Below are 24,195 nucleotides of genomic sequence, written 5' to 3'. Positions count from 1 at the left end.
AAATGTTCCAGCACTGATCCTCTGTGGGTGTTATATTCTTATAGAAAGCAAAGATTTGAACTCCCAGAGCTGTTTGATATTCCACTGCAGACACGTTCACAACTGGAAGCATTATTCAGAAAAATTGATTTATCTGATTTGAGAAATTAAGGCAGTTTTAAGGTGTGTTTCTTGAATTGCTGTTAATAAGCAACGAAATGTAAGATTCGCTTTAATGGCACTGTAATGTTAGCAATGTGAAAATAAATGTTAGCATCATGTGATACCCATTCTCACAGAGGCAAGACATTGAAACAATAGCACATAGACTTCAGGAAAAAGTGTTTCTTTATTCCCCTGTTAAGAGCTTTCTGGGAACTGGGATCTGCAACAGTAGGATGACTGGCAGCAATGTGCCTTCATGAGGAAAAGCATCAGCTCTTCTTGAGTTTCTGTTGTTCGGATTGGTAAACAATGCTTGGGAACTCACTTTGGAAAAGATATTGAACCATAAACCAAACGAAACAGAGCTTTGTGAGAAAAAAAAAAAAGAAGGGGTGTAGGGGAGGAGGTGAAGCTAGGCAGCCTGGTAGCTGACTTCTCCCCTTGGTTTGTTTAGGGTGGGGCATCTCCTTCACTTCATTGTATTTATTCATATTTCAGCCCAGCCACAGCACCGTCCTACATCTTTGCTAAGAAACTGGTTGAATATATCATTTAATACTATCTCCAACATGCAAGCTTTTTGTAGTTGGAAAAACATGAAGTCACAAAAAGAAAACTGCTGTAAAAAGAAAATGTAAATGTAAAAAGGAAAGTAAAGAAAGAGAGGATGAAAATACTTAAACTGAAAACAGCAAGTGAAAATGTTTGACAATAGCAGACAAACTGATAATTAACCTACAGGCCCTGGAAAATATTAAGTTAAACTCTTGTGGTTAAGATGAAAAAGAAAGTGAAGGAACTAAAGAAGGGTGACATCCTGAAGACAGATCTAAAGGCTTTTTATCTGATTGAGAACTACCTTCATGATTATTCTAGGATTTCAATTTTCCCGGTCATCTAGTTGTCTTTGTGAAGGCATCTATACAAATGCCATCAGCCTTTCTCAACTCTTCAGGGGAAGCCATTACCCTTCATTAATTCTGAAAAACTTGACCTGCCTGTTAGATGTCCTATTCAACTTTTCCTCTAACCGTGTGACAGGTACCCACATAAGGTCTCACACTGTAACCACTCTACCACACCTAAAAAGTCAGTAAAGTTCTCAACAAGATGATTGCATGAGACTAAAGTGACAGGAGTCAGTGACACAGAATGACACGGCCTCATATTGCTGTAAGGCAAGAGAACAAGTATGAAATAGATGCATATCAGTAACCTAAACCAGACCAGAAGAAAAAAAGAAATGCTAGTACACTCAAAAGGACCTAAGAAATATTGGGTAGGGGATGAAAAAGAGGGAGCTGGACCAGTGGGACATTAGGAAGTGCAAAAACACTCCCCAGTCATTGGTGAGCACATGCATCACACCAAACTAAGTTAACGTGGGTTGCAGTCACCTTCACCTCAACTCTTTCCCAGTTGTTCAAAACAAGGTTCTGACCTTTCAGAGAATATATCTTGCAAGTACATCTCTTACCATTATTGGAAGTTAGTTTCAGATTAATTTGGACAACTTTGTGGGTGTCTCTGCAGATTTAATTAAAATGTTGTTGTAGCTGTTTTGAGAGCCAGATTATATCCTGTAGCCTGAGGGGCTCATCTGGAAGGGAAAGAAGTAACTACATCACCCAGTCTTTGAAGAAGCTCAGCAGTGCTCAGCTGCTCTTGGGACATGGATCACAGTACTCTGGGACCTTACTGAAATTCACTGATGTTGACTTCTGAGAATCATGTATTTGTTGCCTGTTCTTGTTCCCAATGCAATGGTAAATGATGCATTGTTCCACCTGTGCTTTTCCTTAGGGTGACAGTGGCTGAGACACTCCATCTGGGGACATCATTTATTTTACTTAATTTGGTCTGAAGCAACTGCAACTCCTGGGAGGGATGGCAGAAAAACTCATTCTTTCATAAAGTTTTCCACAGATGACACTATCCCAATCTGATTCTGCACACACTCCATCCTCGATGTACCCAGGCTACTGCCATTTTCTCCTCCTCCTTCAGTCTCATATCTGGCCATCTAGCTTAATGTTTACATCTATATCTCTAAAACACCCAAGGATAATTTTCAAGGTAACAAGGAATATAAATATGAGACAAATGTTATTCCAAAGCGTCTTATCACCGAAAATGAACCTTGGCTGCCAGCATATTAAACTGAATGCAAAAATTCCAGTTGATCTTGAGCTCATCCAGATAACTGTGGTCAGTAGTCAATGTATCTGTGGTCAGAGAAGGCAGAATTCAGAATTCATTCCAGCACTGTAGGATCAGGTTATTGCAAGCTGTAGTTCAAGTAAACTGGCTGGAGAGAGTGAAAGATAAGAGCAATCAGTTACTAATAGTGAACAAAACTTATGTTTCAAAAACCATGCACAGCTAGCTGCTTATTGGACTGGATAGCAAGGGAGCAAATGCTCAATCAAAAAGCCACCCGGCTCTTAAATTCAGCATTCCTTAGCATCGTTTCTGTTTGTCATTTCACACAATATATACTTTATCTACTTCTATTTTTACTTTCCTGTGTTGGTGACATTATAGTTAAGTGCAAAAGCTAAAATGTCTCAGTGAGAGTTCAGCAAACAGTCCTTAATACAAATTCAAGAAATGCAACACTACTGCAGAACAATATGTAGTTGTGGATCAACAAAGGTTTACAGGAAACAGATTTGGGACAAGTATATGCAAGAGAAACAGACTTTCATTAGTTTTTCTATATTGAGCACCTGTGTGAGTTATGAGATACAAATCTCAGCCTGCTGGGATCCTTACATCCTTACAGAGATGTGTCAAGTATTTAACTTTTTCACTTCATTCCATGGGTGACCAAAGACCTCATCTGAAAGGAGACCCAACGTAGCGTGACAAAACCATGCGTTGTGCAGAGGAAGACAAGGGCAGCATTAGTCTTGCACTGAGCAGGCAACCTAGATCAGGCAGCTTCACAACTCACTCCATTCCATTTACTATTGGGATTCCACCAACACAAATAATTGGCAAGTGAGATGACACTGAACCTTCATTGTAAACATGACAAACAAGATCAAGCCCTTGTCACCTTCAAGAGACTCTGTGAAACTCTGGCAGTAACAGCTGACTTATGCGTGGTTAGGCTCTCTGGAACCTCATGTGGGACCTTATATTATAGTGCTAGTAAACACCTTAGGCTGTCAAAGTCCCGAACATCTTCCTGGGCAGGGAAACAGTGTGCAAATGCACATTTTGCAAGAGACCTTGCTCATATTTACATACTTGCTGACCAGTAGAGCAGAACTAGGCCTTGGATGGGAGACATAAAGCCTACTGTTACTGGTGTCCCTAATGTTTCTGAGACCATGTTTTCACGGATCTATTTCATTCACAGTCTTGTATTTAGAAATAAACTGCTCTTAGGAGCACAAGCTAGCTGAGAAGAATATTTATGACTCTTCATATTCAAACACTGAAAAGAATTTTCTACATACTCAGTATTAGTAGCATTTCTTATTAGCAAAGTCTACTTTTCCCTAATTAGGAAACATAGCCTGAAGATCTTACGACAGCTTGAGCAACAAACTAAGCAAATTACTCAGATGTTCTTTCAGCCTGATAAATGGGAAATAGAATGAAACTGAATCAGGTGAATGTTATACCGAAACACTCTCCAGCTCTATAGAAACTCTTCACAGAATCACAGAAACTGAAGAGCTGAAATATCACCAGTGTCACATCACATCACCTTAGTCTTGCCTAACGGAGTCTTGAAAGCCTCCAAAGCTGGACATCATTCATTCCTCTAGATACCAGTTCAAATACTGCACTGTCTTTCAATGAAAAAGCTTTTCCTGATGCCCAACTAAAACATCCCAAGATGTGATTTAGAATCGTAGAAACATGGAATGGCTTGGGTAAGGAGGGGCCTTGAAGATCATCTAGTTCCAGTCCCCTTTACCATGGACAGTAACACCTTCCACTAGACTTCTAGCCATAACAGCCATTGTCTCTTACTGTTAATTTCATGTAATTGACATAAACCTCTGCTATTTGGTACTTGCAGAAGAAGAGGGAAGGAAGAGGGAAGAGGATAGTAGGACTAAAAGGAGGAAAAGCAAGAGAAATACATCATGATCACATTGAAAATCAGCTTTTTAGAATAGCATAAAGGGCAAGCAACTTTCTTTTCTCTTTTATTGCATGAAGTCAAAAGTTGAAAGTGCTGAAGGAACACAGACAGTGGAGTTTAAACCTTCTTTACAGAATGCACCATGTAATGCAACAGCTTCCTTTGAACTGCTGTGTCCCTTAGCCATTTCCACATGCATTGGAACTAATACTGAAGTGATGTTCTCATGCATAAATTCTACAGTCTTCTTCATGGTAACGGAGCAAGAGCTTGGCTGGCAGAAACATGTAGATGTTAACAACAGCTTGAGCTAAGCTGACTGTAGCTAGCTGGGTTGTGAGACTGACTTCAGCCATCAGCATATCCACTTCTGTTCTTACTTTCATTCTGCTTCCTGTACAGATGGATGGCGGTGCTATAGCTGAGTCTGTGTGTGAAAAGTATCTTGTATGCTCTCAGAAGACACACAAAGTGAAGCTTTGTTTATAATTCTTCTTTTGCCTTTTTTTTTCCTTGTAACCTCATAGTCTTTAGAATAAAAGTGTAATCCAGGCATGTCCAACCCGCACGCGTGGGCTGCAATCATCCCAGCACGGCAGGCAATGCGGCTCAGCCCTTCTCTCACACCCATCGCTCAGCAACAGCAAGCAGTCAGTGCACTATTAATGCTGTGTCAACTGAAAGCAGGGCGTGTGGGGCAGTGCTATGCAGTGCTGACCACCATGTTGGCAAATAGCTGTGTGCATTTTAATACACTGGCTAAACACAGGGCTCTGAACAGCAAAGAATATGCAGCCGTGCTTTTTGTTTTGATAAAGGAATTTGAAAATAGCATCACAGGCAATCAGCCTGTCAGCGTGTCCCAAATTCCCAAGAAATCAGCCAATTATTTATATTGGGTTACCCGGCCAACTACCTGGAATTTTTCCCATAAGGACTGCAAATCTGTTTTTACTCTGTAGGTCTCATCTACATACTCACAAGATTGATTGACAATCATTCACACTCCCCCTTCTGGAAAAGCTGGTTGTCTTTCTTTCTGTATCATCAGAACTGCACTAATTGAGTCTGTTTTATCTCAGAAGATCTGCACAAAAGAAAATAATTGCACTACAGCTCTTACGAGTAGTTAACTGGTAAAGGTGATCCTACTGATCGCACTGTAACAGATAAAGCCATGGGCACAAGCCTAATGTGCTTGAGTATGGCTGTACAGATGGCTTTAAGAGACAGAAAATACAGGAAACTTAAACTCCAGCTGGCAATACCTGAGATGAAACTGTGTAAAGTCTGCACTGGAGTCTATTAAAAACTGTGTTTATTAATTCTGTGTTTTGATGAATAGAGAAGCCTTTAGGTGCTTGAATTTCAGAATAGATTAAATGTCCCTTAAGTTAGAGAGGTCACAAAGACTTGAGCCCTGATATGCGCCTCTCAGCACTTCTGCTACATACTAAAAATAGAAAGTCAACTTCACTTTAATTAATAATGTTTATAATTACATCTAACAAACAAATGAAATTGATGCCCCAAATTAAGGCTTTAACTTTTAGCCAGAATGCAGCAACAATCTTTTTCTCATTACCAGCCATACTTGCTCTGTATGATTTTGGAAGCTTAGTTCCCAGAAGCACTGTTTTTTTATTGGTGAACATCTTTTTATATTTTTTATTTCAAGAAGCGTTGCTCCTCTTAAACATAAGAAAACAATTTTGTGACAGAAATTGTGGTCTATGGCATAACTGAAATGCTGCATGGTGGGTAGAACACAAGGTGAAAATTATGGCTTTACTTTTCAGTTAGCTATGTATGCTATGGAGAGCAAAAAATGTCACCATGAAAACAAACAGTGAAGTTGCAGGGAATAGAGATCTGCAAATGTCTCACAATATCAGGACTGCATCATAGCTAGAGTGGGAAAATTGAGAGCAAACCAAGAAGCATAGTTACTTCTCTCATGGTATATTTCTTTAAAGGGGAAATCTTGTGGGGGGAAAAAAAAAACAAAAAAACAGGAATTTTGAAAACTGTGCAGAAGGTGAACATTCAGAATGCTGTGCTGATATTCAGGAAGATAAATGAGTCAATATCTTTTTTAGGAAGAAAACCCAAAGGCTGAGAATTCAGATAATAATCCAGGAGTAGGAGTATTTCCCTGTAGCCAACTGAGTTTGTGAGGTTTGATGGTGCTGAATCTCACATCTCTACCCAGAAATAGTAATCTCTGTTAAGCTGCAATTCTTTGTGATTCACTTTATTCCAGGAATGGCCTAAAAAATCACTACTTAAAAATGCAAACACAAGTTTTTCTTCTCCAATAAAACCTGAAGCCAAATTCAGAGTTAAAATTGAACTGGTAAGTAACACTCACCATTATAGAAAATAAGTAAAATGTCACAACTTTGCAGTGCTGTGATTAGCATTGCATTTAGATGGAGGACTTGCGTGCCTATACATGTTTTATGTGGGACCTGGTGGTGTGTCTTGCTCCAGTTTATAGGAGGGAGAGGAGATTCTTTAATACCTGTATACCCGGCGTGAGATTAAGAAACAACGGTTCAAATGTTCGTCCAACCAGTTTGTTACAAATCTTAATCAGGGAGATGGGGAAGGGGAGGATGGACACTATTATGAATTAGGGTAATGGGGAAGGGGAGGAGGGCGATAGAAAAAATAGGAAAGAAGAAGCAAGGAGTCTTTGTAGGATGCAAGAGGGAGATAGTCACCAGCATGGACCCAGCGTGGTTCGTAGTTCAGTCATTGATCTTCAGTAGTGATGGGTCATCGGGCGTCGTTGTTCTGTTGAGACTGATGACTTTTCAGTGGTAGTATAAACTTACTTTTAAGTCCAAAGTCAGTTCTCTTTGGAGTGACAGCTCATATCCAAAATGGTGAGTCAGCTCTCCTTGTAGTGGCAGCTTCTGGCTCTGGGATCTCAACACAAATTTCCATCGTCTTGATGGCCTTGCCATCAGATAAAAGGGAGCAGGGGTGCCCACCTGCATCTGTTTTCCACAGGACACGATGGTATCATTCCCCACTTTTCCCATAGCAAGCTGGAGCTATTTAGTCACAGGCCAGATCTTTCACCAGTAAACACTCCTGAGCACTCTCTTCTGGAGGCAAGCAGCTCTGTAGGAAGGTGCTTTCAAATGTCCACAGAGTGATGTCGATTGTCTCACGGTAGCTCCCATCACTTGCAATAAATCAGTTAGAGTCTTATCACAAGAAATACCTCAGGAAGCAAGTTTGGAGCCAGCAAACAAAGAAGGGTTCTTACACAGTGCTATATGTAGGTGTTGTTGAAGGCTGTTGTTGCTCTGGTCCAGCCTGTGCAGTTGAATATGTCAGTGTCCCTAGTGTGAATATTCAAGTTTTCAAGAACGATGACATGGAAATCCATGGACAATTGATAAATAACAAATGAATTCCTAGTTTTCCTTACAGCTCCAGCTTCTCACACAAAGGATATCTCAATATGCTTTCCTTCCAGTTGCTGCTGTTGAATGGGACCTGTTTTATCATCAGTTCTTTACATTCTTGTCATGTTCACTCATCATCAGCTGATAGCTTTATCCAGTGATATATTGAAGTTCAGATCACATCATTTTTTGCTTAAGAACAATCTTTGACATCTTCTTAACACAATAAAAGTACAATAGACAGATCTGTAAAATCTGCTCAATTACTGCAGAGTTTTGCTCTAGTAGTACAAATATTAATCAAGAGTCAAGCTTCCTTTCACCTTTTTGGTGGTCCAGAAGCACAGTCAACACACACACACACAAAATGAAAAGAGGTGGTGAGTGCTATTTCTATTGTTATTGGGGAAATGGCATTTAGGCTATAGTTACCACCATTATCTGATACTGGCCACAGTAGTCTGCAATGAATGAGGATAAATGTCAACTATGTAAGTAAGGATATTCCAGAAATGTTTGTTTTACATTTTAACTCTCTAACAAGAAATGTCAGTAAAAAAAGGATTATTTATATTCTTTCTCTAAAACTCTCCTGACACTGGCAAGCTCCTGGTGCCAGGATTGATAGCTATAGAATCACAGAATCATTTTAGGTTGAAAAAGACCTCTAAGATCATCAGGTCCAGCCATTTTCCTAGTACTGTCTAGTCTAGCACTAAACCATGTCGCTAAGTAGCACATCTACATGGCCTTTGGACAAGGCAGTGCAAGCAGTAGGGCTTGCTGCAGACCTTAGGGCAGAAGCAGAATCTGAAGCAGGACACCAGCCATCAGCAAGGCCTGTGGTACAGCTCAGGAAAGCAGAATGGCCTTAATAATAACACGTGTGTAGTAATAGAAGTAAATAGTACTATTGTGTATTAGTTGTTCTGGAAGTAAAGCCTCCCATTTATTTCCATGAAAACTACAAGAGATACAAAGAGAACAATAACATTACTTGAGAGAGCAAGTTCTCTCTACAAAATGCTGTTTTTCAACATAGTCACCATTAGCTATGCTTTTATTCCAGCAGTGAACAAGAGCCTGCATGACACATTTGTAAAAATCTACATTAGCAGAGGTGACCCACTGTTCGGCAAGCACCAGTAAATGTCAATGTGTGCAATCTTTTCTGCAAGGGGGAATTCATGACACACCTTTGCTTCATACATACTTCCATGTCAGACACCATTTTGTCAGACTACCCCTCTGCTGCCATCTGTCACACAGCAACAAAATGTAACAGAATATTGGTGGGAAGCTTCAACCTCCACTACCATACCACCGCTATCCATCTTTGACATCATCAGCCAACATAATAAAATAGGAGACATTACTTTTGGAGCATCCCTTGTAGGTGGTAATAAAAAGCACTAGTATTGTCTTACAAACAGAAAGTACCAATGTAGAAACCAAAAATAGGGTGTAAATTAAGACCTATTACTGTGGTGTAAATACAGACTAAAATTCATGTTTTTAAAGCAGAAGTGTGGAAAAAAAACATACATCTTTGTAGACATTATAAATTTGCAGGAAGTATCAAATCATTTGCGTGGTGCTTTATAGTCTGTTTATGAATTAAATACTTTTTTTTTAGAAATTATGCTTCATACTGTTGACAAGCAACAATAATAATATTGAGCTAAACATGATCTCTAAGCACTTTCCCTATTAATTCTGAAGGAAATATGAAAACAGGATTTCTTTTTATATTTTTTCCTGTATCAACAGTTTCAATTTCTGTCCATGGAGCATGAAAGCAGAAACTGTTTTTTTCCCAGAATACTCTAAATCATTGGTCTTATTTCTCTTCATCTCTTCACCTTCCTCTGTTTTTCTATACATGAGTAAAAAATACCTCCTGCATAAAGATATTTTTTCTTCCAAACACTAAACTTTGCTCTTGACAGAAAAAAGAAAAAAGAAAAGAAGAAAAGAAGAAAAAAAGTGTTTGCAAGCACCTAATGATCTTTTTTGAAAGATCACATCATCACAGGATTCGGATTGATACTGATACATAGGAATAAAAACAAAGTATTTCTTCTGGGATGTCTTGGATTTCTGTCAGATTCTGGGACCAGTGAAGCAATCACTCATGGGAAATGTAAATCAAATAAAAAGAGGAAGGAAAAAAAGAAACTAAAAGTAAAAAAAAAAAAAAAAAAAAAAAAAAAAAAAAAAAATTTAGTACTCTACTCCAGCTAGATAGGTAGTTATAGCTGATGAATTCTTTAGGGCCTTTCTCCAAACAACTTGGATGCATTAGTTATCAGCCTCGCTCATGTGCTTGAGCCATTTCTCTGGTATTGGTTTTCCCTGGAATGTTCTCACCATGCTGCAGCTGCGCCAGGTTGAACCTTATCTTCCCTGGCATTCCAGAAACTGGAATGTCCCTGCTGAAGGGTAGGTCCTCTACAGTCCATCCGAGGGTGAGTCCAAATTCACAGACAGAGTAAGTGACTCCTTAGACCCCGTGCTCAGTCCTTTCAAACTCACTGAATCTGATACTCATGATGAGCTGCTGTTCAGTTCATGCCCCAACTGGCATCTAGCACAATATCATCTTTCAGTTTATTCAGCACATACATTCTTTTTTCACCCTTTATCTCTGTTTGTGTGAGCCTGTGATATTTATGGGGATGAGGAGACCACTGACCTCAGGCTGTCATGACATGACTTTGGCCAACCAACACAATACAGTGACAGAAGATGTGAAATACTCAGTAACTCCACTCTTTGAGGGCACTCTAGAGATAGCTCTCTGATGGGCTGCGCCATCCTGAATCCTGTCCTTGCTTCACACTGCCTGTCAAGAACTGACAGTCCTTTAGGTGTATTCTGTAAAAACTCAGTCTGTACATCATCTCTGTAATCTGTGATTTTTGGGCTTGTGTCTCAGGAATTAAACACTCTCTTTTATGAAAGCTATTTTCAGTGTTGCTTCTCCAGAAAATGTTTGAGGTAAACATCCTTTAATGAACACAAAGAGCAGTTTGATCAAGTGTGATGAGTGTCCTTAGTTGATTGCATAGTTTGAATAATATTGGAACTCTTCTTTGCAGAAGACAGCATCCTATAAAATCTGTTGCAGTTTCTTCTCTAGCATGAGTGCTCAGGATTCAGCCCAGAGTAATTTTACCAACGTCTGTCTAGTTATGGTTTTTCAAAAGACTCAGGTGTCTCCTATTCTGCTCTGAGAGCAAGCACCAGAAGGAGCATCTAATGAATTACTGAATTGAATTAGTCACATAGTTACTTACAGAATTGGATTTAGACATGTTTTGAGATGTGTTGGTTTTTTTTCTGTTTGATTGTTTTTTTTGTTGTTTTGTTTGTTTGTTTGTTTTGATGAGCTTGCAGACACTGAGGGGAGATAAACTGCAGGGACAGATTAAGTCTAAGTCAAAATTAACAGTGTCATTAGTCCCACTCAAGTCAACATCAGAATAAGTAAATCCAGATCAGGATGGGGCAGACCAGCTTGGTTGTGCTTAGTAATGCTGTGACTTGAATAAGAGAGAGGAACAAAGGATGGATGACAGCCAAACTTTCATCTGTTTAAGAAACAGGTAGATTGGATGCCCTGGGATATTGCCCTCAGAGATAAAGAAGCAGAAAAGAGCTGGGAGATATTTAAAGACTTTTTTCTTCGGGCACAAGAGTTTTCAGTTACAACATGCAAGAAATCAGGCAAAGGAGGCAGGAGACCATCATGGCTGAATCAGAACCTCTTAATCAAACTAGAACAAGAATACATAGTGCATAGACATTGGAGGCAGAGACATAACATCCTGGGAAGATTATAGGGATATGGACCAGAAGTGTAGGGATCAGATCAGGAAGGTGAAGAATAACAGGAAGAGTGTCTACAGATACATCAGGCAGCAAAGGAAGATAAAAGAAACTGCACTATCCTTGAGAAGCAAGGCAGGGAACCTGGCTACAACTGACTTGGAGAAGGTTCAGGTACTCAACTTTTTGCCTGTCTTCACAGTCAGTTGCTCTTAGCAAACTTCCCGAGTAACAGAATGTCAAGGCAGGGACGGGAGGAGTTAATATCCACTGACTGTGGAAGATCAAATTCAAGAGTATCTGAAAAAACTGAACGCGTAAACGTCCTTGAGACCTGATGAGATGCATGCATCCTGAGGGAACTGGCATATAAACTTGCTAAGACACTATCAGTAGCATTTGAAAAGTCACAGCATTCAGGCAAAGTCCTCAGTGACTGGAAAAGGGAAAACACAGCACAAAGAGGATCAGAAGGCTGGAGAACCTCTCCTGTGAAGATAGGCTGAGAGCTGGAGTTGCTCAGCCGAAAGAGAAGGCTCCAGGGAAATCTTCCAGAACCTAAAGGGATACTACAAGAAAGATAGGGAGAGATTCTTTGCTATAGTGTGAAATGATTAGACAAACGATAACAGTTTTAAAATGAAAGAGGGTAGAATTAGATTAGAGATAAGAAACAAATTCTTTATTCAGAATACAGTGAGGCACTAGAACAGATTTATCCAAAGAGGCTGTCGAGGTGGAATGAAATGGAATGGAATAGAATGCAAGGGACCTCAAAGTTCATCTATTTACAACCTCTCTGCTGCAGGCAGGGCTGCTAACCACTAAATCAGGTACTAGATCAGGCTGCCCATGGTTCCATTCAACCTGGCCTTGAACATCCCCAGGGATGGGCACCCACAACTTCTCTGGACAACCTGTTCCAGCACCTCATCATCCTCTCAGTGAAAAATTTCCCCCGATATCTAACCTAAATCTCCCACCTTTTATTTTAAAACCAGTCCCCCTTGTCCTATCACTATCTACCTGTCTGAAAAGTTGATTTCCCTCCTGCTTATTAGCTCCCTTTAAGCACGGGAAGGCAGCAATGAGATTTCCCCTGAGCCTTCTTTTCCCAGGCTGAACAAGTCAAGCTGCCTCATCCTGTCTACATGGTAGAGGTACTCTAGCCCTTTGATCATGGTCTTCCTCTGGAACCATTCCAGTTCCAAAGGCAGTCTTGGACCTGCTTTTCTCTTAAAGTGAAAAGCTTTTAAGGCCAGGTTGGATGGGGCTTTGAGCAAGCTGGTTTAGTAGGAGGTATCTCTGATCATGACAAGGGAATTGAAACTGGATCATCTTTAAGGTACCTTCCAACTCAAACCATTTTAAGATTCTCTGATTCTGTGATCTTTATTTCTATCAAGATTGCTGAGGAATAATACAGAATGGGAAATATTAGGAATTTAGACAGTGTTGGATCATAAATATTGAGACCTGTCCACCACGTAGCACTGCCGTGCAGGAGCACATTCAGCAACACCACTGAAGCCATCTTCCCAAATTTTATACGCTCACTATCCAGCAGGGCTCCCTTGGGTAAGTAATAAGATGGTCTCAGTCACTATCTTGGGAGGGAAATCTTGAACATGTCTAGCCTGTAGAGCCTGCAAAGCACCTGCAGATAACCTAAACTCAGAGATGTGTTAAAAAGAATGAATATTTCACAAGTAGAACCAACCCACTAAACAAGTTCAGGCTGGTTTAGGTAACAACTAACTATAAAAACTAGGCTCAAGGTCAGATCTTGTCTGCCAGTAAACCAGATGACAAATAAATACACTTGCTTATCTTATTTTGTAATAGTGCAGGATGCTAATAATTGGCCACCTAAATATAGAATTTACCAAAAGCAGCGTTCCTCTGCCACTGAGGTGGTTTTAATGCCAAGATTCCACCTGCAGGCATTATGAGGTATTCACACACACACTGTTTAATGACCAAGTCATGGGAAGAATACAGTCCCCAAAGGTCTGCTATTCCGTTACTGTCCCCTAGCACTTTAAATTTTAGAATAATGTCAGTATATAGATTCTTTTTGTATTATTATGCTGAAATGTTATGCATTATTTTGCATATTATGCATCTTTGTTTTGTTTTGTTGAACAAATGTTTTTTTCTGAAAGCTTCTTCTAAGAGTAGTACTCGAGGTGCAGCCTCATCAGAGCTGAATACAGAGAGATGATCACCTCCCTGCTCCTGCTGGCTACGCTATTTTTGATGCCATTGGCCTTCTTGGCCACTTGGGCACACTCCTGGCTCAAGTTCAGCCAAACATGGACCCTTAGATCATTTTTCTCCATGCAGCTTTCTAGCCACTCTGTCCCAAACCTGTAGCACTGCATAGGGTTGTGACCAAAATGTAGTTCCCAGCCTTTGGTCTTCATAGAATCATAGAATGGTTTCAGTGGGAAGGAACCTTTAAGATTATCCAGTTCCAAACTACCTGCTATAGGTAGGGACACGTCCCACTAGACCAGGTTGCGCGAAGTCCCATCCAGCCTGGCCTTGAGTGCTTCCAGGGAGGGGGCATCCACAAACTTACTGGGCAATCTGTTCCAGCATCTCACCATCTCACAGTAAAGAATTTCTTCCTCATTTCAAGTCTAAATCTACCCTTTTCCAGTTTAAAACCATTTCCTCTTGTCCTGTCGCTACATGCCCTTCTAAAATGTCCCTCCCCAGCTTTCCTGTAAGCTCCTTTCATGTACTGGAAAGCTGCTATAAGTTCCCACCGGATCCTTCTCTTCTCTAGGCTGAAGAGTCCCAGATCTCTCAGTCTGTCTTTGTAAGGGAGGTGCACCAGCCTTCTGATCATCTTCATGGCCCTCCTCTGGACCTGCTCCAACAGCTCAATGTACTTCCTGTATTGAGGCCCCAGAACTGTCTTGTTGAACTTCATCCCATTGGCTTCAGCCCACTGATCCAACATGTCCATGTCCCTCTGTAGGGGGGCCCTCCTACCCTCAGTTAGATTGACACTTCCCAGTAACTTGGTCTCATCTGCAAACTTAGTGAAGGTGCAGTTTGGGTACTAGTCAGTACAACTCAGAGTTATGCACCAGTCTATACAAGAATGAACAAAGGAAAGTTTGTGAAGGGTTTTATCAGCATTAGTCATGTGGTTTCGTCTTTTTTTTTAAAGCCAAAGTACGTTTCTCAGAAGAAAGTTCTTACAGGCTGGGAAAGTTAATTTAAACAGTTCTCTATGTGTGCAAGATACTCCAGCTCGAAGTATTGTTTTGTTAAACAAGTTTTTGGAAAATAAACCACAGAGTACCTCATCACAGAATCATTTGAGCAAACCAGAAATGGTCTTGCTCCCTCCCTGAAGATATTGCAGAGTTCGTGTTGACAATAGGGAATAGGCCTATCGCTGACTCCTAACAATGTAAATTCCAATAAAGATGAGGTACTGGGGCTATAATGTTGTCAAGTGGTACCTTGCATGAACAATACTGCTGCTTCCCCTCTTCAGAAGTCTGGACCATTTGAGACAGCGGAAGTCTTGTATGAGATGCATTTGAAGGTTACTGTCATTTCCTGAATTTAAGTCACTGTAAAGCACTAGGTAGCTTGCATGGGAATGGTAATGACATTACAGCACAAGTATCCCAGCACTGGAATAGTGGATGGAATAGTGGATGGAATAGCCCACTGGAAATGGATGACTAACAACCTTGAGTGTGAATCATAGCTTTAGAAAAGCAGACTTCTGTATGCAATGGAAGCCTAATACTTTTCGTGAAAGACTTTCCATCTGGCCACAAGTTGCAGCTTGATTGACTGACTGGACAACAGGCTACTAAAAATGTAATGATAGAAGCTTTCTAAGATTGAGGATTTGTTCAGCTGAGTGAATCGGGAGGGTTACACAGAAACCAAAGTAATTTAGTGGCGCTGCTGATCAAGGTGGAAGCTCTTTGGGTTGCTGTGTGTAGTTGTGGAAAGCTTAACATGCAATAGGTCAGAGACAAATATAGAATATGCCAGTTGTTCCAAATGACATCTTTGATTTGATGCTTTTAAATGTGAGCTTATTCCTGAAACTTAACTGAGGAGAGTATGATTGGAACTGATTTTATGGCACATCCTCTAGGATCATCTTCCCTTGGAGAAAGCACACACTTGCTGGCATACACACGACTGCTTACACTTCAGTGGGAGAAGGTCATAATTTGTTTCACACTTGTGCATTTGCATCTGACAGACAAAGGCCTCATCTATCTATCTCAAATATTGGAAGAAAATGTAAAGAGATCAAATAAAAGAGTAGGTACATCAACTCATACCAAATGCCTCTACCTCCTCTGAAAAGTTAACACACTTCTGTTTGCATACAGTAGCTTTATTAATATTTGACTGTTACACATGAACAAATAATTGAGAAGAAATTGAGCTCTACTCCCAAGAGTGATTGCCACTTTTGAGTAACATTTCACTGAAGAGTTAGCAGGTAGGAGGGCAAGTTGCTGCTGACTGAAGAAAAGCATCAGAAGATTGCAAATTGATGGCTAGCTGATGAAGATGCAAAGGGAGCCTAGCATTTCTTCAACATTTTCTTACATGCTTCACTCAGTATGGAGATCACTATGTCATCATTGCTTTCGTAATTATTTCAACCTCTGCCCTCTCAGACCAGCAGAATTCAGTCCCCATCTCTACGTACTCCATAGGGAGTGCTGCAAGCAAGTGAAAAAGCATTCTGGCCACCTAACTCTAAATTGTATGTAGTCTCTGAACAAATTATTTTCCTGCTTTGGCACTCTTTTTTTGATTATTGGACTTGGTGATCTTGCAGGTCTTTTCCAACTCAAACAATTCTATGATAGGGTTGCCTATGAACAAACTGTTAGTAGAGATGCTCTTCTTGAACCCAGAACTAAAGTCCTCCAGTGAGATCCTTCCTGAGTGAACAATGGGACAATCAAAATTATACACAGCTCTGTGGAGCTTCTCCTCAGGTTGACTTGGAACTTGTGATGGATATTAAAGTTTGTAGTGCCTTAGGCTCTGTACATGTTCACTTGTAAGTGCTAATTAATCCTGTGGGGTCATCTGAGTATACTGCGCTGTGGGAGAAGCCTAGCAACAACTTCTGATGCAAATAGGGAGAAAAAAAATGGAAAAACAAGAAGTAGGAACAGTAGTATAATGTAATTGTTATAGAACTTTGAAGAGAGATAGAATATACTTACGCAGTTTTGTTTGTTTGTTTGTTTTCTATTTGGCTTCTGTGTAGCATGTTATGAATGAAATTTGGATCTAGAATCATCGCATACCAGGAGCTGAAAAGGACCATGACGATCTAGAGTCTATAAAATAAGAATGCAATTCTTATGTTAAAAGCTGTGGATGGAAAGAGAGGTATCTGCTGCACTGCCTGAGCTGTGGCCCATCAGTACACCACGTGCAGACTCAATCTGGGACAGCACAGAGCATCTGCTCCACCAAGAGTTAGTTGCTGCTGTTCTCCAAAGGAACTATTGCTCGACCAGCAACAGAATACTGCCTTGTTGCAAAATAAGCTCAGCAGCTGTTCTTAACCATCAAGCCATTCCTACGCAGGCAGGACTTAAGCCCAGTTTTATATTTTGTCATTACTGCAACATGCCTCAGCTTGTTCTGCAGACATTTCTAACTAGGCAGAGAAAAATTCAGCCTGTTTATGTATCACCTCTTGGCTAACTGCACCTTTTAGTTACATGCATCATGTTTTACCCTTCTCTAGACTTTTTTTTTTTTTTTTTTTTTTTTTTTTTTTGGTGTAACACATTACAAGATTTCCTTATTCAGAATTATTTGTACTTTGCTATGAATTAGTAATAAACCCCTTTGCAAACATTTTTATCTTGATGCTATTTTGGGAGCAGACTTTTTACTCTGCATTTGCACTATGCCAAGTTTAACAGGCACTAAGACCTCCAGGCACTGTTGCTCTCCCCATGTTGATAGGGAGACCGAGATACTGATGCTCCTTCCCTAACGAAAGAGACATACAGTACCTTTTTATGAGGATACACAATGATTACAGCACGAGATGCCAGGAAGGGGTTCTATCTTTCTGAGGTCTCTCTTTAAGCCTGCCAAAAGGATGAGGAGGATGTGTTACCAGAGAATATGATTTCAAAAGCACTAATGGATGAGCAGCAAAGAAGCTGCACTGCACTGTAACCAGGGAGCATCTAGACACCTTTTCCTTAAACTCTGCAAAAAGAAAGGCCCCTCTCTGGTGGCCGGAAGGACTAGACATAGACTGACAGGAATACATTGTGCTTAAAATCACAGAGTAAAATGTATTTCCTAGAAATCAAATTAGACACACCCTAAATACTATCAGCTGTGCTCATAAGTTGTCAAGGTGCTGAAAGAGAACTTTGAGGCATGATCATGGCAATTCAGTAGCATCTCCAAAATCATTTATTTTGCATATTGGTTTGGACAGAAGAAGATGACCTTGGGCACTAGATTTGTTACCCCAAAAGATATTAATAATGGAAAGTTACATTAATAATGGAAAGTTACATTAATAATGGGATTAAAAATATAACATGGTGTTTTGAAGCTTTCTTATATACTGCACAAAGCACTGTGCTTAGGCCTTCTGGAAGATGCCTAATAATGACGATACGGCCAGACTGACCTGCCGTACTGAGCAGGCTGAGAACACCACACACAGCAGATTCACTGGCACAATCTACAGTTGAACACACCAATGTTAGATCCTTCCTCTCTGCCTCATGGCACCAATTCTTCCTTTTGGCACAGATGGCTTCATATTGTTCTAATTATTTTGGCCTATAGTAAGGATGATACTCAGAGTTCTCTGAATTGAGTATTGAAATCCTGTTAAAAGATCTGTCATGAATAAAGCAAGAAAATCAGAAATTGAGCCCATATTAGTAAGAAGTGTCCCATACCACATGAAGCTTGAATTGTCATCTTTGCATTTACCCACGTGAGCCTTGGTGACAGAGTGTTGATGTGCTGACACATCAAAAGATCCTGCTGTGTTTGTTTTCAAACAGGTCAAAGCCCAGCAGTTGATCACTCTGCATGCTTATAGGCTTGTCAACGGTTTACGGGCTGGTTCGCCCGGTTCCGTGACTAGAAGGGCGGAGGGATCCGCGGATCCGCGCCCCCGGAAAAAAAAAGAAAATAAGGGACCCCGAAATAATTGAAAACAGTGGCAACAATCTGAGGTAAAACAAAGTAATTTACTAAATATGGTATCAACAGAATTTTATAAGGAGAGAGAATGTGAAATTGATGGTGGATTGGCCTTACCACAACGCTGAGATGAGAAGCGCAGGCAGAGAAGCGCAGGCGAGAAGCGCAGGCAGAGAAGCGCAAGCGAAGCAGCGCAGGCAGAGAAGCGCAAGCGAAGCAGCGCAGGCAGAGAAGAGAGCATCAGGTGACCTTGCCGGGAGTTATATCTCCTCGCTGACCGCAAAGCCCCCTGGGGAAACGTAGCTGCTCTTCTCCGCTGGACAGGCACCCGGAACTTGAGCATCAGCAGTCAAAACCCCAGTGCATTGCATGATGTTATGATGTGGAATACCGATAATGAAAAATCATGAAACCATGACAAGGCTCTGTGTCCAGCTACGCAAGAGCAGGAACTCAGCACTGAGAAGGATGAGATATAAAATGTAGAGCTGCACAACAACTTCTACAGTATGACTCAGACTGCAGGTGCCATTTAGCAGTGTCATTTGGAACTGCAACTCCAAATTCTCCAGAAAATCCTGTACATGTCAAAACACTTCCTGAAACAGTGAGCATTATATCTGTAATAAGGCCTTGCATATTTCATATGCAAATGCAATTAATAATTCAAATTATATTGAAATATATGCAGCTTTAGTGTGCTCCTTTGGAGGTAAAGTATAGAAGCACAGTCACAATCCTGAAGAAACTCTGACCTTGTTCCAAAGAGCAACTCTGGTTGTCCTCAAAGCAGATCTGTGGCTTGCAAAACACAAAGCTTCTTCAGTGTCATCCTCCTTTCCTCATCCCATTTGCCTATTTGATATATGAAAGGTGTCTTTTGTATCCAGTGATGTCCATGGAAGTGGTGAAGATAGGCTTGTTGGGATTCCTTGCTTGCTTTCGGTGGTTGTCACTGCTTGGCACACCAGCTATTTAATATGTCTGTGGCAGAAGTAGATGTACAGATGGAAGCTTGTCATTGAAATTGTGTTGTAATTTGGAAGGTGTTCGCATTCTCATGCAATCTAGCAAAAAATCACATATTTGTGTTCACACAATGGCCATGCACCTCTTTAGACTTTGTGAAAAATCGGCATGTCTCCAACCCAGACTGTTTTTTTCTGTTATCACACTGCTCTTCCCTCAATACTGAGCATGTTCATAGACTAATCTGCAGATCACACAGGCTTTCAGGAAATCATCTGCAGGAAAGTGATCTTGCCATTTAACTGTTCACCAACAAATCTATGTTGCCCCTCCTCAAATGCCAATACCTGGCCTGCATAGCTGAGGTGCTCATAAGCCACCCAAAGCTGTTTTATTACTTTTACTGAGGAAACAGTCATTCCAGTGCGCATCTTTCAGATTGGCAATGTCACTGGTGAATTCTTTGAAGGATCCCTGGAAGCTGGCATTCTCATAGAGGGTGTTTTTTGCCTTCTCGGCTGTACTTCTGTAGTTTGGATTTCTTGCTGTAGAAGTTGGATGACAGCCTGCAGAAAAAGAAAACAGGAAAAAGTATACTAGTAAGAAGCATTTTTGACAAAAGACAAAATGGAGAGGAAAAAAAAGGATAAGAGAACAAAACAATTCTAGCAAAGGATAAATGTTGCAGCTACTGGACAAAACAGAGCTATGTCAAAATTTGGAAAAGTGAAATGAGATATGCACATCAAAACTATCTGTTCTTATTTAGTCAAGCATGTTGGTTTATATGTATGCTCAAATAACACCTGAGTTTAGTATCTTATTGAAGTACCTTATATAATAAATCAAATATGAATTGAAAGACTGATCACCAGTAGTATAATTGACACTGTATTTAAGAGTTATTTTAGAAATCAGTGATGCTTGTTTGGACTGAATTTCACAACTCTTAATACTACAAGTAAAGAAAAAAAAAGTGAAACATTCAATTATCTTCTGAATGAAAGTGCAATTTACTGATTGATAGAAAGCTAATTTAATGACCTTCTATCTGTACTACTAGTGCTATTATTAATAAAAATATTTTTAAATAAACCAGTTAATTTCTGACAACATAAACATTCCAGTCCTAAGATTCATTTGTAAACTGCTTCCTTTCACCTCACTCAGTGGCCTCTCCCAGCACTTCCACTTCTTTTCTAGGTACAGTTATCTTGCTGCTGTCTTCCCACTACTCAAAGGATGTATCAAGCTTTTGTAAATCCAGACGTCAGATCCATACATGTTACAACTCTCATCTCAACACTTGAACCTGATCAACTTCATTTCATAGTAGCTGCCCAATAAACCATTTTGTTTCCTTTTAGAAAGCACACATTTCTCTTCAATGCCGGCTTCCAGATGTGGAGAGTTGTTAGCACTTCATCCAGTCATAGTAGGCACAGCAGTCTCAAAACATGCCATATAGCAAAAGTGAGAAGGGGCTGATACTACCCTCAAGGATCAGAAATCAACAATTTTGTTCTGCTCCTCCTGCTCTGACTCAAAAGTCTGCTGAACCGTGACTAGTCTGACAAAACAGTCTCTTGATTCTTGATTGTCTTCACTCATGAGAAGTCAGTTGGATCACAGTAATAAAAACATATCAAACATTTTGTGATCAGTGAGCTGTAGACATTTTAAGCTTGCTGAACTTCACATTTTTGCTTACTTGGTAAGTGCATCTAATACATGTTAGTTTTCCAAAGGGTTTCCATGTAAGATATCGCGGTAATAAAATGATTCACATTTAAGATATGAGAGGTCTGGCTAAGAAGTTTACACCAATGAAAACAGCATTCCTGTTTTCAAGCCTCTGGTTGTTCCCACCTCTTAGCTAGGACCATATGGGATATAGCACTCCCACAGGCTCTGCCAAGAGCCAGCTCCATATTATCAGCTGTGGCAGTTAGCAAGCCACCTCTCTCTCAGCAATGGTTTCTCATTTAAGTTATTGTCCAGAATATGTTCCCCACCCCAATCCCCACCCAAGGATGCATACCTGCTTTGTTAACATTAGACTTTTCCCCTTACCTTTCATCTTGGAACAACATGAAGTCACATCACTGTAGTCACTTGGCAGCTCCGCCAGGGCACTGAATGTGCATCTGAATGTGTCCTCCCTACAATTATAATTAATAAAAGCTTCGCTCTGACTTGTCCTTAATTGTACTTTTGTTATTACACACTTGGAGCCCTTATATTCACTGACAATATCCAGGCGATAGAGGTGGCATTTAAACAGTTTTCTTTAAATTCTTTCTTCCTGCCCTCCTACGTAGCCATTTCAGCAATCACAGGAGCACAAAGCTGGTAGAGTAGAGCAAAGCGGCTCAGGCAAAGTTGCCAGTATGAACATTTTTGCTTATTTTCTGAACTATCATTTTATCCCGTAATACATTATCACACACAGTAATTGGTCAGCACACTGACAAGGTAAGCTACTGTGGGAGGAAACAATGGGAGTTTAAGAGCAATTCAGATCTTGCAAATACAGCAGTAAAACCAACAGATTTCCTTTAAAGGCTTGTTTTGCCTCACCCATCTCAGGATTTTGAAATGGAACAACAGCCTGATGAATGGCATTGATTGTGTAAGAAGAAAAACAACAACAAATAATAAGCTACAGTAGTGGTGAAAGCAAAGGAGCAAATGTTTATCTTCACAGAAAGATTCAGGTGGTTTCCCCACCTCTGGAAGTCTCGAGTCCAACCCCCAGCCCACAGCTGTGCTGAATCTAAAGATAAATCTGGTTGCTCAGCATCTTCCTCTAGTGACTCGTGAACAACTCCAAGACTGAAGCTTGCCCGGCCTCCCAGATGCTGTGGCTCTCTGAGATAATATTCTCTTCCTTAATGCTAGAAATGAGAAAGCTCATGGGAAAAAAAGACTCAAAGGAAAGATTTAGTGGTAATTTTAATCAAATACCCACGAGCCCAGGAGCTCAAGCATGCCCTGCATATGGGCAGACTGACAGGGCAGGCAATCTGCAGAAAAGGACTGAAAAGTCAGGAGCTGTGAGCCAGAGCTTTGTCCAGCAGAAGGCCTGAAAAGAAGTACTGCTTACAGATACAGAGCAGATGCATCCAGGCTGCTCTAGACTGTCATTAAACATAATGTCCTCAAGGAGCAATATTTAACTAGCAGGACATCCTTCAAAGTCATCATTATGCGGTGCTCCTGTGCAGGCTGTAGGATGATGTTCCAGAGAGTCCTGCTATCAGGTGCACCATGATTGGAAAAAGATGGGGAGCCAAGGCAGGGAGAGCTCACCTCTGCCAGAAGAGAGCATGTCAGCTCTAGCTAAACCCTCCCACTGCATCTGTTTCCCATGCTGCTTGTCCGGGCCCAAATTCTCTATTTAAAAGTAAATGTCAGCTTCTGTGTTATTTTTTATTCTGAATTCAATTGCACAAAAATTACTCATAAGTAGGAAAAGAACTTCTGCTTAGCTTTATTGCTTTTTGAAATCAAGAGGCATTTTAAATGAAAATTATCACAGTATGAGGAAAACTTCCACCACCAAAGACAAATTGAGAGGTGGCAACACTTTCAGCAAGATACTCAAAGAGCAATCTGAAAAATCTCCTCAAAGTCTCAGATAGCAAGAGAGTAATCCTAGCGCCATCTCAAGGGATCAATTTCAGTAGCATTACAACTTGAGTTGGAACCTAAAGTGATCAAGACCATTCATTTAGTCTTCATCTAGATTTAGCAGATGTATGATGAGAGCCCCATCTGGAGTACTGCATCCAGGTCTGGAGCCCCCACTACAAGAAAGACAGGGAGCTGTTGGAGAGGGTCCAGAGGAGGGCCACAAAGATGATCAGGGGTGGACTGGAGGACCTCCACTATGAGGACAGGCTGAGGGAGCTGGGCTTGTTCAGCCTGGAGAGAAGAAGGCTGCAGGGTGACGTCATTGCAGCCTTTCAATACCTGAAGGGAGCCTACAAACAGGAGGGGAATCAACTCTTTGAAAGTGTTGATAACTGCAGGACAAGGGGAAATGGTTTTAATTTGAGGGTGGGAAATTTAGGTTGGATGTCAGGGGGAATTTCTTTACAGAGAGAGTGGTGAAGTGCTGGAACAGGCTGCCCAGAGAGGTTGTGGATGCCCCGTCCCTGGAGGTGTTCAAGGCCAGATTGGATGGGGCCCTGGGCAGCCTGGTCTAGTATTAAATGGGGAGGTTGGTGGCCCTACCTGTGGTGGGGGGTTGGAGATTCATGATCCTTGAGGTCCCTTCCAACCCTGGCCATTCTGTGATTCTGTGACAGTACCTAAAGCTACTGGTTTATAATAATTCACAGCAGCCGGAAGGAGGCGTGACATTAACTTTGTGAAGAGGAAAAGGACATACTGCAAGGATAGGTCAAAATCCCAGGAACTGGATTTGAAGGAGTCTAAATTACTTAAGTTTTTCTTTCACAGAGATTTGAAATGGAAACATTAAGACAGATCTGAGTAGGGAATGAAAGT

General features: G+C 40.7%; 1 long non-coding RNA gene across 5 annotated transcripts; it reads right to left on the bottom strand.

The window, feature by feature from the left end:
• Positions 1 to 519: 519 nt before the first annotated feature.
• LOC104912914 (uncharacterized) lies at positions 520 to 19,188 on the bottom strand. Of its 5 annotated transcripts, none has more exons than XR_014886312.1 (5): positions 18,496 to 19,185; positions 18,185 to 18,399; positions 17,547 to 17,624; positions 16,740 to 16,856; positions 520 to 2,452 (listed from the first exon to the last, which is right to left on the bottom strand). It is a non-coding gene; the product is annotated as an uncharacterized LOC104912914 (long non-coding RNA). The 5 variants fall into 5 exon arrangements; XR_014886315.1 differs by lacking the exon at positions 520 to 2,452 and adding an exon at positions 15,883 to 16,636 and having other exon boundaries at positions 18,496 to 19,188; XR_014886309.1 differs by lacking the exon at positions 520 to 2,452 and adding an exon at positions 15,883 to 16,639 and having other exon boundaries at positions 18,496 to 19,186.
• Positions 19,189 to 24,195: the final 5,007 nt, after the last annotated feature.

Source organism: Meleagris gallopavo, chromosome 1 (genome assembly GCF_905368555.1).
Source record: "Meleagris gallopavo chromosome 1, MGAL_WU_HG_1.1, whole genome shotgun sequence".
NCBI classification, from domain to species: domain Eukaryota; kingdom Metazoa; phylum Chordata; class Aves; order Galliformes; family Phasianidae; genus Meleagris; species Meleagris gallopavo.
The sequence above is the reverse complement of the archived record's forward strand: the minus strand, read 5'-3'. Positions and strand labels throughout refer to the sequence as shown.